Source organism: Mercenaria mercenaria, chromosome 10, assembly GCF_021730395.1.
Source record: "Mercenaria mercenaria strain notata chromosome 10, MADL_Memer_1, whole genome shotgun sequence".
In the NCBI taxonomy this organism is placed as follows: Eukaryota; Metazoa; Mollusca; class Bivalvia; order Venerida; family Veneridae; genus Mercenaria; species Mercenaria mercenaria.
In genome coordinates, this window is record NC_069370.1 from 63720870 (window position 1) to 63735104 (window position 14235).

Consider the following 14235-nt stretch of genomic DNA (forward strand, 5'->3'; position numbering starts at 1 on the left):
TTTCTACTTCTTTATCGCATCCTTGATAACGTTTTACCTACCTTTTTGAGATGGTACTGTAGTGAACATTCGGCTGCACATTGTCCAAGCGTCACATTTCTCGTTATTTTGAACGAATTTGTTGGCAAGGGCCCAGGCAGAACCTTCCCGGGAGCGGATATATAACTGTTAGTAGCACCGTGAGCTATTGAACATGAAAAAAATCATTAATTTTTTATGCCTATTGCAGCTTAGATATAAATGCTCCCGCTATAGAGTGATGATGATAATAATGATAACAAATTTAGATAAGTGATCAGCCAGATATCAAAATACAATTTTAATTGAAATTTCAAAGCAGCATTTATCATTAACATATACCATAAAAAGTGCTTCTCCCAGTTAAATACCATAACATATTTCAGACAAAATGTTTATCTTCATTCAAAAAGATATTCTATATTTAATGTGATTTTCAAAATTTTCAAAGTCATTTGTGGTCAATTTTTAAATCTTGGAACTAGAAAACTGTTAAATTGTTAAATTTTCAACCGACATTGACCTTTAGTTTCCGCGAAAACCTATAAAAAACAGCGTGAGTACTTAAAACTTATTGAATGGAGATATATGAAAGGGGCACGCCTCTAGGCTTGTGTTTCCTATTGTAATTGAAGATATACATTCATTTGTGACAGTATTTATTTATCAATAAAACGGCAGTATAATGTTTTATCTATAAATTCTGAGCAGTTTTTGTTTATAAAACTCAAACTTTGTAAAAGCTTTTGTCAAGCCGTATCAGGCCCCGTGTTCACAAAGCATTTTTCGATCTAATCTGAGTTTGAGTTTGAAATTTTATTAACAGTTTTACTAAAACTTCAAGACTTAATTCCAATTGAAACCGACCATCAATACTGAAAAGTCATCTGAAAATAGTTATTAACTTAAAATTTTGTTTTAAACATGCTATTTAGATATAAATGACAAATAAAAGTTTCATTATCAAACTCAGCTGAGACTGAAAATGTTTTGTGAACACGGGGCCAGTTTATTATAACATCTTTTTTATGAATTATAAAATATTAGAGTGAAATATATCTGGCATTTTCATAGTGAAAAATATCAAATTGCATTTTTCTACATCTATCTCATTTATCCAGTTGTGAACGTTATTTGCAACACGTGACCGTACAATATATTACCGTATTGGATGAACGTCCGTACAAAATAACCTGTATTTTTTCCCTATTTGGACGGTTCAACAATCTCGTGTTAAACATACAATAAAGCCCGAAACGCGTGAAAATGTTCCAAATGTAAATGGGCTGAAGTAAACACTCTATGTACAGTTTGATTGTGCGTCTTGGAATCATGATTATAGATCAAGAAAATGCAGAAATACAATATGCAGTGAATCATTTTAATTAAAACTAAAATAAAATAGATATAGAATAAAAAGGTTATTTTACATTGTACTGTCCAATACGAGATATATTTGGACTCGTACCCAACTGGGAATACGATATTAGACTCGCATAGCGGCTCGTCCACTCAGCTGGGTACTCGTCCAAATATATTCCGTATTGTACAGAATAATATTAAATAACCTAATAATATTCAAAATATTTTTCATTTCAGAAACTGTGAAATGGTTAAGTTTAGTAATAACATGAAATAATTTTTTTTTCACATACGAAATCGAAATGGCTTTCACTCATGAACACCATATTTTAATATTTCACTCGTGACAATATTGCATCTGGTGTTCACTCGCGAAAGATATTTCAATCTTACACTGAAAGAAACAAATATCCTCTATATATATTATGCCACGAGTTTTTTTCCATATTGTTTGCACTAGATCTATTAATCCTTACTCGTTTATCTGGAGTCTGTATAAATTTTTATTTATGAATTGAATTTCATCTGCAATAATAAATTTAAAAATGTAAAACATATATAAACTATTTCGTAATAAACAAGGCCGATATATATTGCTACAGTAAGAGGTTTTATTGTACTTACTCAATGCATCTGCTATCACTGGAAATATAAATACAAATACGAATATTCCAAATATCTTTGTCATCTCGAATAATAACTCACTTCATTCAGTTTAGAAACATGTAATGCATTGTAAAACCTGAAATTTTATTCTGGCAGGAAATACTCTGACGAAACTTCAACGTGAGTTTCATATCTGAAGTTGATAAATTTTATTTGCGATATGTGTCTTGATGTGCTAAGCCACCTGCTGTTATTTCGTAATTGATAAAACTTGAAGATCATGATTGATAAAACAACAGATGCATCAGTATAACAAAACGTTATCAATATGGACACACTTCTTAACCCTTATGCTGGACACGACTGATTCTGCCTTTGCGACCAGTGTAGATCATGATCAGCCTGCACATCCGTGCAGTTTGATCGTGAGCTGCACTGTTCGCTATTCAGTCAGTATCTTCTGGGTAAGCACCCCTTTTAACAGGTAATGGTAATTATTACAGGTGATTAAACAAGACAAAATGGTGCATATTAAGCCATCTTCGAAAAAAAAATCCGCGAGCAAATCAGGCTGTAAACACTACTCACCGGCGTAACTGGAGTACAAGTATGGTTGGAGACGGTTCCTCCCTGAGAAATATTGAACTTAAAAGACAAAATGGTGCATTTTAAGCTATCTTCAACAAAAATCCGAGAAACTCAAATTAAAAAGTACGCACCACTCCCCTGCATCATTTGAGTTTAAGTAGAGATGTCTCGAGTGTCTTTTCAGAAATATCTGGAAATTCAACAAGGCAAAATGGTGCATTTAAAGCCTTTTATTATAAGATGAATCAGAGCAAATCAGGGTGGTAAGTTTACTATACTAGCCTGGTAAATCAGACAGCAGACAGGGCTCAGGAATTGTGAAGCGGAACATGTGTAGCAAGTTTATATGTAATATTGTCACACAGTGTAATTGATATTTATATGCACAAAACTACTATATTTGGGAGTTACCATTGACCATCTGTGAAACATACTAGATAAATTGTGAAACTGTACCAAGTGACTGTTCGCTTAGAAAAGTTTCAAATTTAAAACAAAACAAAAAAACTCCAGTTGCCCTAAGTGAAAGAAATAAAACAAAGAAAAGAATATCAGTGGCTATGATGATTTTTATGACTTAAAACTGCCCTAACTGTGATGTCATAATAGTTAGTAATGATGAGGTCATTGCATTTTTTCTTTGTATTTGCCGATAGAAGGAAGAAAGTGGTTGTACACTAAAATAATAGCAACAACAACAACAAAAAGAAGTAATTTCGGCATAAATTTGAGACACTTGATTTTTATATACCAATTTGCCATGGATGATAGAATTTTGCAGGGAAAGAGATTGTACACAGTATAACGTCAGCCCAAAGTCCTTACTAAAACATTAGTTTTACTAGAAACATGATTTTTTTTCAACTTTTACAAGCACTAAACTTAAAAATCGTATCTGATTCATAATTCCTTTTATCTGATACAGAATATAGTTCCATATGTTTTTTAAAACTTCATTTCAATTTTTGTTTGCTACATTTATGAGACCAATATGATTCATGCAATAATTGGCCCCGGCCTTTTCGAAGAAAAAAAAGAGGGATATAGAAATAGGCTGCGTCCTTCCGTCCGTCACACTTCGTGTCCGGTCCATAACTATGCCATTCATGAAGGAATTATAAAACAACTTGGCATAAATGTTCCCCGTAATGTGCCGACGTGTCATGCGTAAGACCCAGACCCCTTAGCTCCAAGCTCAAGGTCATACTTAGAGGTCAATGTTAACAGGGTCTGTTTCATTTTGTTTTGGTTTGGTTTAACGTCGCACCAACACAATTATAGGTCATATGGCGACTTTCCAGCTTTGATGGTGGAGGAAGACCACAGGTGCCCCTCCGTGCATTATTTTATCACGAGTGGGCACCTGGGTAGAACCACCGACCTTCCGTAAGCCAGCTGGATGGCTTAATCACATGAAGAATTCAACGCCCCGAGTGAGGCTCGAACCCACATCGATGAGGGGCTAGTGATTTTAAGTCAGCGACCTTAACCACTCGGCCACGGAGGCCCCTGGTCTGTTTCGTATCCGGTCATACATCAATTGATTTTAAAGCAACTTGGCATAAATGCTCCCCATAATGAGACGACGAATAATGCACAAGACCAGCCTCTATCTCCAAGATCAGGGCCATGCTTAGAGGTCAAAGGTTAACAGGGTCTGTTTCGTGTACGATCCATCATTGTCATCAATGAAGGGATTTTGAAATAACTTGGTATCAGGGTTGGCATTAAAGAGGGAAATATTAATATTTACCAGGACGGTGGGAAATACAGGTAATTCTCGGGAAATACAGGGAATTCCCGGGCAATACTCGGAAATATGATTCAGGTAAATATATTTCATTCTTTAGATAAGCTATACCCTAGAATACTTTCATAATCCCTTCATACCAATCAATTTGTGTTAACATTTAGGGGAGAAGTCAATGACAATACACAATTGTAGGGGTCAGTGACGATAATGCACTGTGCTTCAAGCACCGATGTACTTAATAGGGAGGGCGCTGATCTACGGATCGCGGGGTCACGAGTTCGCTTCTTGGGCGGGCCGTATGTTCTCCGTTACGATTTGATAAAAGAAATTGTTTCTAAAATCATTCGTCCTCCGCCTCTGACACGTCGGGAAGTTTGCATTACTTGCGGAGAACATGTTTATACTGGTACAGACTCCAGGAACACTGGTTAAGTTAACTGTCCGAAATATTGTTGAAAACGGCGTTAAATCCAAAACACACAAAATCATGCACTGGTGTATAATAGCACCTGTGTTGTTGACCCTATCACATGTTACAAACAACATAATAGCACCTGTTGTTGACCCTATCACATGTTACAAACAACTTAATAGCACCTGTTTGTATTTTTTTCAGTAAATCATTACAAAATTCAGTTTATTTCTGTGAACTTTTAACTAGCTAAGATAAATGTCTCATTATGCCTACTGCTCGTTTTTTAAACATACATGTTTTCTTTACAACCCATTCATTGTTGACATCTGTATATATTTCATTATCATTTTGAATATAGAGTAATGTGTCTGAAGATCTGTGGCACCTGTCTGCTATTATAACTCGATCATTCTTACACTTACTCTCTTTTACAGCTTATCGTACTTGTTTACTACTGTTATGTAGTCGATTGTAAACGTACTCTTGCTGACTCAAAATAAATATTACAGTATTATGGTAATTTTAACTGTAAGATGAAAACCAAGAAGACATAACATTCATCTCTTCGAAAACAGTTATTTTTCAGACATAATTTTATGCATGTGTGTTTTAGATTGAGTCTTGTGATGTTTGAACTACGTAAAGTTGAAAAGTGAGCTTTATTATACGGTATGATACATGTGCTAAGTATTTTAATGTATTTTTTCATGCAAGTGTTCATTTAAATATAATCACTTAGAAAAAGCAGACTTTTCTTTGAATTTGGAGTCATTTTTGCAGTATTTCCCACTTTATGCAATATTAGATTTTCCAGTACGGGTATTCCCGGTAAATACCGTGGAGGTGGGTGTGTGTGTCGGGGGGGGGGGGGGGGATTCCCTCCCCTGGAAAATTCCGGCAAATCCTGCTTGGCAAAAATGTTCCCCAAAACGTGACGATGTTATGCGCAAGACCCAGACACTTAGCTTCATGGTCAAGGTCATACTCATGGGTCAAAGAACAGGGTCTGCTTCGTGTCCGGTTCATAACTCTGACACCCATGAAGGGATTTTAAAATACATCGGCACAAATGTTCCCCACAATGAGTTGATGTATCATGTCCAAGACCTAGGCCCACACCTCAAAGTATTTAAATAATAAAATTGCTTGCTCTGTGGGACGTTGGTAACTCTGTAACTTTTTATAGAACTATTGCTATCAAGTGCCTCAGCGCATATTGTCCTACATTCCGTCATTTATTGGCGAATTATGACCTATTGTGTAATTTGTACATTTTGATATATAAATTGGATACACTTCCGTGCGGCACACCTACATTTCTCGGGCTATTTTTACCATATGGGGGATCAAGGAAGCACAGAAGATATAGGTATTAATGGTGGGTCTAAAGTGGGTCCAGTCAACACAGAAATACAGGTTTTATTGGAGTATGTATGGGTTTAAGCTCCCCAGTGGTGTTTTTGCCACTGACCGTTCCAAGGCGGTGCCCCACTGTGTTCCTTTGTTTGTTCGTTTTGTCCTAATGTGTTGGCTTTGTGTATGTGCGCGTGTATGTGTGTGTGTGTGCTTGTGGTGTACGCGTCTGCGTGCTGTGGGTTTCGTTTTGGGGAGGCTGCGTTTTTGGTACGTGGCATTCCCTGTTTGATATTTGTCTTTGTTTTTTTGTTCTTTTTGATATGTTTCTATTTGTTTCTTAGTATTTTTTATTACAATCTAAAGGTCAATATTTATAATATCAATGCAAAACAACCAAAGTTGTATTAATTAACTCAAGTATTCAGTTGTTCTTGCAGAAAATGATATTTTTACATCCAAACATTGATTTGGTATAGTAGCTTCGAACAAAATCAGATTATCAGTCTGTTGTTTTTAAATTTTGATAAAAGTTTATTATGTTACTGAGTAGATACTTTTGTATTAATTTGAAATCTGAACCAGATTGCAGCCTTAAAACTAAAATTCTATGTTGTTCAATTTAGAGTTACTTCAGTTTGTAAAAGTGATAGTGGCTGTAATAGACGTGTTTGCCCCTTTAAAGCCATGTCAGTAGAACCTAAGGGATTTATCAGTAGTGTTGACCGTCTGTCAGTAGTAATAACGTGTAAAGTCGTGTTAAGTATTAAAACCATTCATATTTTTAAAAATATTTAGAAATAAAATGACCTGTATAATGTAAATAGCAGCTATATTTATTAATTAAATTAAGCTATGCTTATCCGTCTCTTGTAATTCTGTTAAGAATGGCATTTGTATTTTAATAAGATTTTATTATGTTTTATTGTGACATACATATGATGAGACGTAAATAAACTTGAATTATACGTCCGGCAGTTTATTGCAATTCTTCTGCCACTTCCCTTTTATGATATATACATGAATTTATGGCAATTAAATCATTTATGCTGTACTGCAATAAGTGGCATAACTATAATTTACAACGATCATGATTTACAAACACGTCTTACCTGTCAGGCGTCATTATTGACCAGTGTGCATCAATTCACACCTTCGTGTTTGTATAATGTGGGTAACTGATAGGAAAAGTGACAGGTAGACAATTTGGTCTCGTTTAAACGGCAGTGTTAAAACTGACATGTTTCTAGTCTTTTTTTTGAAATTGTTTCTTTCTTTTTTTTCGAGTACTCGATTAATAAAGTTCGTTATCGATACTCGGAACACCGAGCGAGTACTCGGTTAACCGGTTACTCGTTGCCATCCCTGAGGTATACCTTATAACAGTAGCAAAGGCTTTCCTGACAAGTCACCTATGGCCACAGTACATAGGTATTAAAGTGGTAGCAAAGACTTTCCTGACCAGTCAACTATGGCCTCAGTACATAGACGTTAAAACAGTAGCAAGACTAGGGAGGCTGCGATTTTGGTACGTGGCATTCCCTGTTTGATATTTGTCTTTGTTTTTTTTCCTGACCAGTCATCTATGGCCACAGCAAATAGACGATAATATAGCACCGAAGACTTTCCTGACTAGTCGCCTATGACCACAATAAATAAACCTGAAAACAGTAGCAAAGACTTTTCTGACCAGTCAACTATGGCCACAGTAAATAGACGATAATATAGCACTAAAGGCTTTCCTGACCAGTAACCTATGGCCGCAGAATCTGATAACTGTCCTGACCAGCCATCCTTGTTGCAAAGGCTTTCCTGACCAGTCACCTATGGCCACAGTAAATAAACGATAATATAGCATTTAGGGCTTCTCATTTCTCACATTCTTATTTGATTATCAACACATACAAGAAATAAGCATTTTGACATGTACAGAGTAAGCAGGTAGGTACATGGTGCACAACATTAAAAGCTTAAATTAGCGTATACTACGTATAAAGTAAGAATGCAAAACCTATCATGCGAAAAAATACATGTACATATTGAACGTTCTATTAAAATTAATTTTATTCAAACATGAAAACTTTATGCCATTAGTATGAAAGAGATGGGTTAAATTTAAGTGTTTTTTTTCAGAACTTGGTGCTTTAAATGTTAGTAAATTGAGCTTTGCTAAAATATCCTCACCCCCTATCATTGTGTGTTTTTCATTTTAATATTTTCTGTATTCTTATTTCAATATAACAAACCCTAAATATAATAGGGCACATTACAAACATTAATTCAGTTTGTCACACATCGTGATCTACAAACTCTTCTAAAGCTAAGGAGTTGGAACACGAAACCCCTTTGCAATCACCGCAACCACTCGAACATTCAAGGCCGTGTTTACGACATGTACATTTCTTAGAGTCACAATTCGCCTTACAGTTGCAACGGATTATCTTCAGAAGGTTTTCAGGTGCAGGAGGCAGTGTTGTTTTCACTGGCATCATCATTCCACCTACAATGATCCAACCGAAGTCAAGGGGATTCAATACTGTATTCCCCATCCACAACTTGGTCTGATAGTACACCCGGAGACAATGGAACATTGCTGCTACTGATGTGGGTGGTAACTGTTGCACCTGAACATATGTTGAACTTGATACAACTTTGCCAGAAAATTTCTGGAACCTTAATGCATCAAGATTCAGGCAGGTCTGCTCATCATACAGACAGGTAATAAGCTGCTCACCAGTCCTGTGAATATCACACAGATTGTCTGCAGTAAGGAAGTTGAAACATCTTTGGCGGAATAAAGGGCTCTTTTTGAACAATTTAAGTACAGCTGGTTTGCCTATTCCAAACATTCTAGACGTTGTGTCACACCCTGTCACTGCATGTAACAGCGGAAGAACCGTACACAAGTCATTTCCAAACAGAGATGTAGCTTTCCGAATGTCCCATATCTTTCCTTTCATGTCAGTTGATTTTCTTCAACCAGATTTGAAAATAACATTCTTTAAATCATTTCTGTAATGATAACACAACAAGACTAGAAGATCTGTATCTTCCCCGACAACAGTCACGTTACCTGTTTCTGCCATTTCAACAGCCGTCTGGACAATCAAAAGGTCAGCATCTTTGTCAGCGTGACGAACTGAAAATCCTTCTCCCATCAAACATTCACCGAGCATGAAGATGAAGTTTTGTTTGTTTTGCGGATTGCTCAGAAAGACTTCTTTCTTCATCCTACAGGGAGTTTCAATGGTAAACTTGACAACAGCCCCACTTCGACCTTTTGACCTTCGTAAGTGAGTGACATCTTTTGTACCGGGTTCCTGCTCATATCCGTCAAAGACTACTGATACTGTGTTGTCTCCATTTTGTCGATGCAGGTAGTCAGAATAGCTCTTGCAAATCCCCCCGAATGTGTAACCTTTGGCCCACTGAAGACGCTGCAGCAGAGATCCTCCGTCAATGACATAAATTGTTGGCGTATGGAGGTTTTCGTCAGGTATAGATGCACATTCGCCTTGTTTCCAGAGGGCATCTGCCAGTGTTGCTTTTTGTGGCTCCCTGGGCAAACCTGCATTGTCAAACAGCGAAGATGGAATACTGCTGAGCTCGTACTTGAACACTTCTGAAACATCGTCAACATATCTGTCTGCTGCTGTAGTTAATCGCTGGAACAGCAGCTGTGTATCAATGTGAATTCCTTCACCAAATACTTTAACGTCTGATTTGTCACTCATGGTTACAACTTGCTTGGATCGCTTGAATGAGAACTTGCCTGCAGTCTGTCCGGTCATTTCCTTCACTATTGTTTCCCCTACTGCTTCTGCCTGATCAGCATTCACAGATGTGTCTGCAACTACACCTGTCTCAATATTGCGTAATTCTGTGTCTATGTCATTGAATGGGTTTCGGTCTCGTAGGAAGGAGAGTATTACGGTCATATCCTGTGAATCTCTTGTTGTCCTAGATTTGCCCGTTTCCTTGTGCTGCTCACTCGTCTGGTATGATGTGTTGCTTAATTCTTGCATTGCATTATTCATCTGTAAACATATCGGCATTGAAAACAGCCATAGTGCTCGTTGATTTTCGCTCATCCCTCTTCCCCGTGTAAGTCCCCCAGTAGACTTGATTGACCTCATCAACACCTGTTCAATTACCAAATCGGCTGAAAGCCCTGCCCAATAGCGATCACTTCGTCTGATAACATGGTATCCTGCCATGAATGTCACAAATTGACATACGGGCCTTATTTTATATGTAGTGTAAATGCAGGTATTGCATCATCCTTTTGTAAATTTTTGAGTTATTGAGGTAAATGTCAGATTTCACGCATGAAATACCTCTCATGTTTTTCTGTATTTCATAACTTAAATTTCCATGTAAATTTCATTAAATTCTGTTCAGTAATAAGAAAGTTGATATTTTATAAACTTCAGTAATTTATGTTTTTATCCCCAAAACCACTATAATGGGCCTCAAATTGTCAATTTAAATTCGCGCCAAAGTAGTTAGATTTCCCGGCTATATCGTGAATCCCGTGAAAATGACAATAGTCATAGCTCACGGCTTAGCCGTGAATCCCATGAAATTTAGTATTTGGCGGGACATTATCCTTTAAATAGACTGGGCTAGATATGCCTTGCGCACACCACCTTACGACTTTATAGACGAATCTATGTCTGAATTATTTTCTTGCTAGAAATTTATGCTCGATCGAGGTAGAAATTTATTTGTTAGATTTTTGTATGATTTTTGCATTACGATTTTTATTTGGTAAATTTTTGTTCATTCTACAGAATTCTGTAACATTTACTTTTCGGCATATGATTTTGGCTAGTTTCGGTATGTCAGGATAATTTATTAAATTTTTCAGACTTTTGTAAATTATTTGGAAAGAGGAATCTAAAATGTTTCGTTTATATAAGATGTAAAATTTGTAACATGATATTTGTAAAGCACTGTTTCAAAAAACTTATGTCAAACATTTCGTTGTTATGGAACGCCATCACTGCACTGTATTGTTATGTATAACTCTATATGGCAAGTCTAGTACCATATATGTAATATATTATTGTAATTTGTAATTGTGTGCCAGTCTATAGCACATCTAATTAATGTCCGTTGTAGTGTATGGCATTTGATATTATATGGATGCCAACTATGATATAACGCTTGATTTATATTGAATTTTGTTAATTTGTAGTTGTAAATAATAGCTGCAGTTTATCATATCCGTATCTATAATGTTGCATCATATACTTTTCATATCTTTTTCATACTTTAACTTTAGTCTTTTAAGTAAGTAATCTTTGTAATAATGGAAGTAATAAGTGACGTATTTTAATCACGTGACGTCTGAACTTAGTAGCACATATATTTTGTATAAGTAGCACGTATTATTTATGGGAGCCTACGGAGGTATGGTGTACCCAAAGGAGCAGTTTTATGCCCTGACTTATTTGTTTTGCTATGGTGCTTACCATATGTTATATATTTTAGCTTCTTCCGCCAGACGATTTTTCCTGGTGATGTCATAACCCGGAAGTACAATGCCCGAGGTTCACTTGTCTTCACTCGCCTGGATGTGATATTCCCAGCGCAGAGCTTTCGTCCCATGGTTGTGCCGCAAACCGCAAAGACGATGATTTTTGTTATCCTCTGAAGTCAGCTCAGGGATGCAATCACCTACCACCATAGGGAGCCAACACGGAATCAACGTATTCACGGTTTAAAGGGACTGTATTTTGAATTTAGAAGCTGTTTTGTTTGTGCTACTTAAAGTTCACAATTACATTAAAGACCTGTGTCACGTCAGATTAGAATGGACTATAAGAACTTTTGTATCTAGAGATACTGAACTTTCTTTTTTTTTCTTTCTTCTAATCAGTTTTTTTTTTCTTTTCATATCTATTCATTGTTAATAATCATCTTATGTAAATAAATTTGTAAATATTGTAAAGGGTGTTGATTTGTTCTGATGGTTACTGTCGCCGGTACGGCCATTCCTGTCACAATGAAGGCTTCATACACATCTGGATTGGTTTCAGGTAACTGAAGCATACTTTGCAGGTATATATGGGCGCTCTTCAGGTAAAGATTATGACCTGAGGCTGCATAATATGGAAGCATCTTGCGCAGTATGGTTAAATGGAGCTCCCAATTCCCTGTTCTTTCAGCTCGTATGAATTGTTGTAATATTGACACCATGTCCATGTACTGTATCCACAGTCTGGCAGTACGGTTTCTGGAAAACCGCTGTCTTTCAGCATGAATCATATTATTGAGGGTTTGTAGACTTTCACATTCACCCACTGCCTGCATGATTGAGTTTTCTTTTCCCAAACTGTCATACACTTTGGTCAAATTAATAAGGTTATTGTCTTGTAACATGTCTTGAGAAAGTTGTGCCTTGGCTCTTATTTCACTATCATAGGTACTGGGGAACTGTTGAATGTTTAAAGTATGTACTTTATCACTGTCAGTCTGGTTTTGTATCGGAAAACCGTTCTCAAGAAGCAAAATAGTTAACGCGTTGTCTAATAGCATGTGACCTCTTGTGGCTCGCTGTACGGCTTTTCCTGACATCATATGTGTAACTGCATTTGGGGCATATATTGTCTCCAGGATGTCTTGCAGACCAGAACTTGTCATTATATGACCAATGCTTCCAAGAAAACTCATTTCAGTGTGAAATCCTCCTAAACGTAACACAATCATCTTCAGAGGACTTGATGGTACTTGGGAACAGACAATGTCCATAGCCTTCTGATAGAGAGGTTGATCAAACGTCAGCACTGGTGTCTTTCCATACCTTTTAGACTGGGCACAAACAAAATGAAGAGTTGAATATATACATGTGTCATCACTGGGGTTGATATCACTCATTGGCATGAAGGTGATGGCTGATTTCTTCGAGAAATACTTTGAAGGCTTTTCAAACATCTGCATAAAAACAAAGAAAAATATCAAACAGGGAATGCCACGCACCAAAAGCACAGCCTCCTCAAAACGAACCCCCCAGCACGTAAAGCCTGACCAGCTTGGTCTGGCTTGTCTTAAAGGCCAAACAAATTTGCACAGCAAGTCTGATGGTTCACACTGATGTGATGGCTGCATTTCGGGTAGTTCTTGAAACTGAATGCCCTCTGAAAATGGCGGTGCTACAGTACAAAGTACTGGATGTTAACCTTGACGAGTGAAGATACTTCATCCATTGATACATCTTTCCTTGGGACTTGTACTGAAACATCTGAGCCTGGTGTTGATGTCGCTATGAAGCCCATCCCGTGGAATGTATTATGCCCATCTAATGTTCTAAGGTTGTGGTCAACATTGTCAGCAACAAATTGCAGAAAGGGTATGCCTGTTTCTTGACATGGTATGTGTGTTGATAACACAGCAGCAGCATTTGACTCATATTTCTGTACTTCAGAATATGAACAACAAAACCCAAGACTGTTCAAGGTGTCAACCAGAAACCTTGATCCGAAATGATGATGTAGCTGCACGCCAAGACCTAACTGCAGAGGAGAGAGCAAACCTTTAGGTTGACATGACTGTATTATGCTCTGTCCAGTTGAAGCTGTTTTTACAGTACACTTTTCAGGAAATAACTTTCCGAGAAATGATTTCAGGCTTTCTGGTAAGAACTCAATGTTTTTCTCTGTTGATGATATGTCAGTAAAGGAAGGATAGACGTCTTTTGCATTTACTACATTGTTGATGTCATTTTTGATTAATGAGGCAGCAGTTTCAATGATTTTCCGTTTCTGTTCTACTTCAGACACCTCTCTTGAATTTTCATAGAAGGCATGAACAATAGACGATACACTTTGCCTTAAAGTTATGTCATTTTTTCCACCAATGCTGCTTACAATCACTGACTCGCCAAAGTGCTCTAATATCTTCTTTTTCATGTGCTTAGATGAATAGCAATTATCACCACATATTTCCGACATTTGCCTTACCAATTCATTGACAGTCAATGTTGCATTTTCGCAAGTTTCAATTATTTGTTTAAAAGCCATTGCCTGATCTGTTCATTTCCTTTGCAATCGGACCTTGGTCAATTGAATTAAAGGCTTTTGGGACATTTTTACCTGTCCTAAAATTCACACTACATGATTGGTGATACACTGCCTCT

The 14235-nt window shown here is 36.9% G+C and overlaps 1 long non-coding RNA gene across 1 annotated transcript; it reads left to right on the forward strand.

Moving 5' to 3' along the window:
• The first annotated feature begins 10601 nt into the window (after positions 1–10601).
• Positions 10602–11993, forward strand: LOC128546336 (uncharacterized). Its single transcript, XR_008365954.1, has 2 exons — positions 10602–10810; positions 11592–11993. It is a non-coding gene; the product is annotated as an uncharacterized LOC128546336 (long non-coding RNA).
• The last annotated feature ends 2242 nt before the right edge of the window (positions 11994–14235 follow it).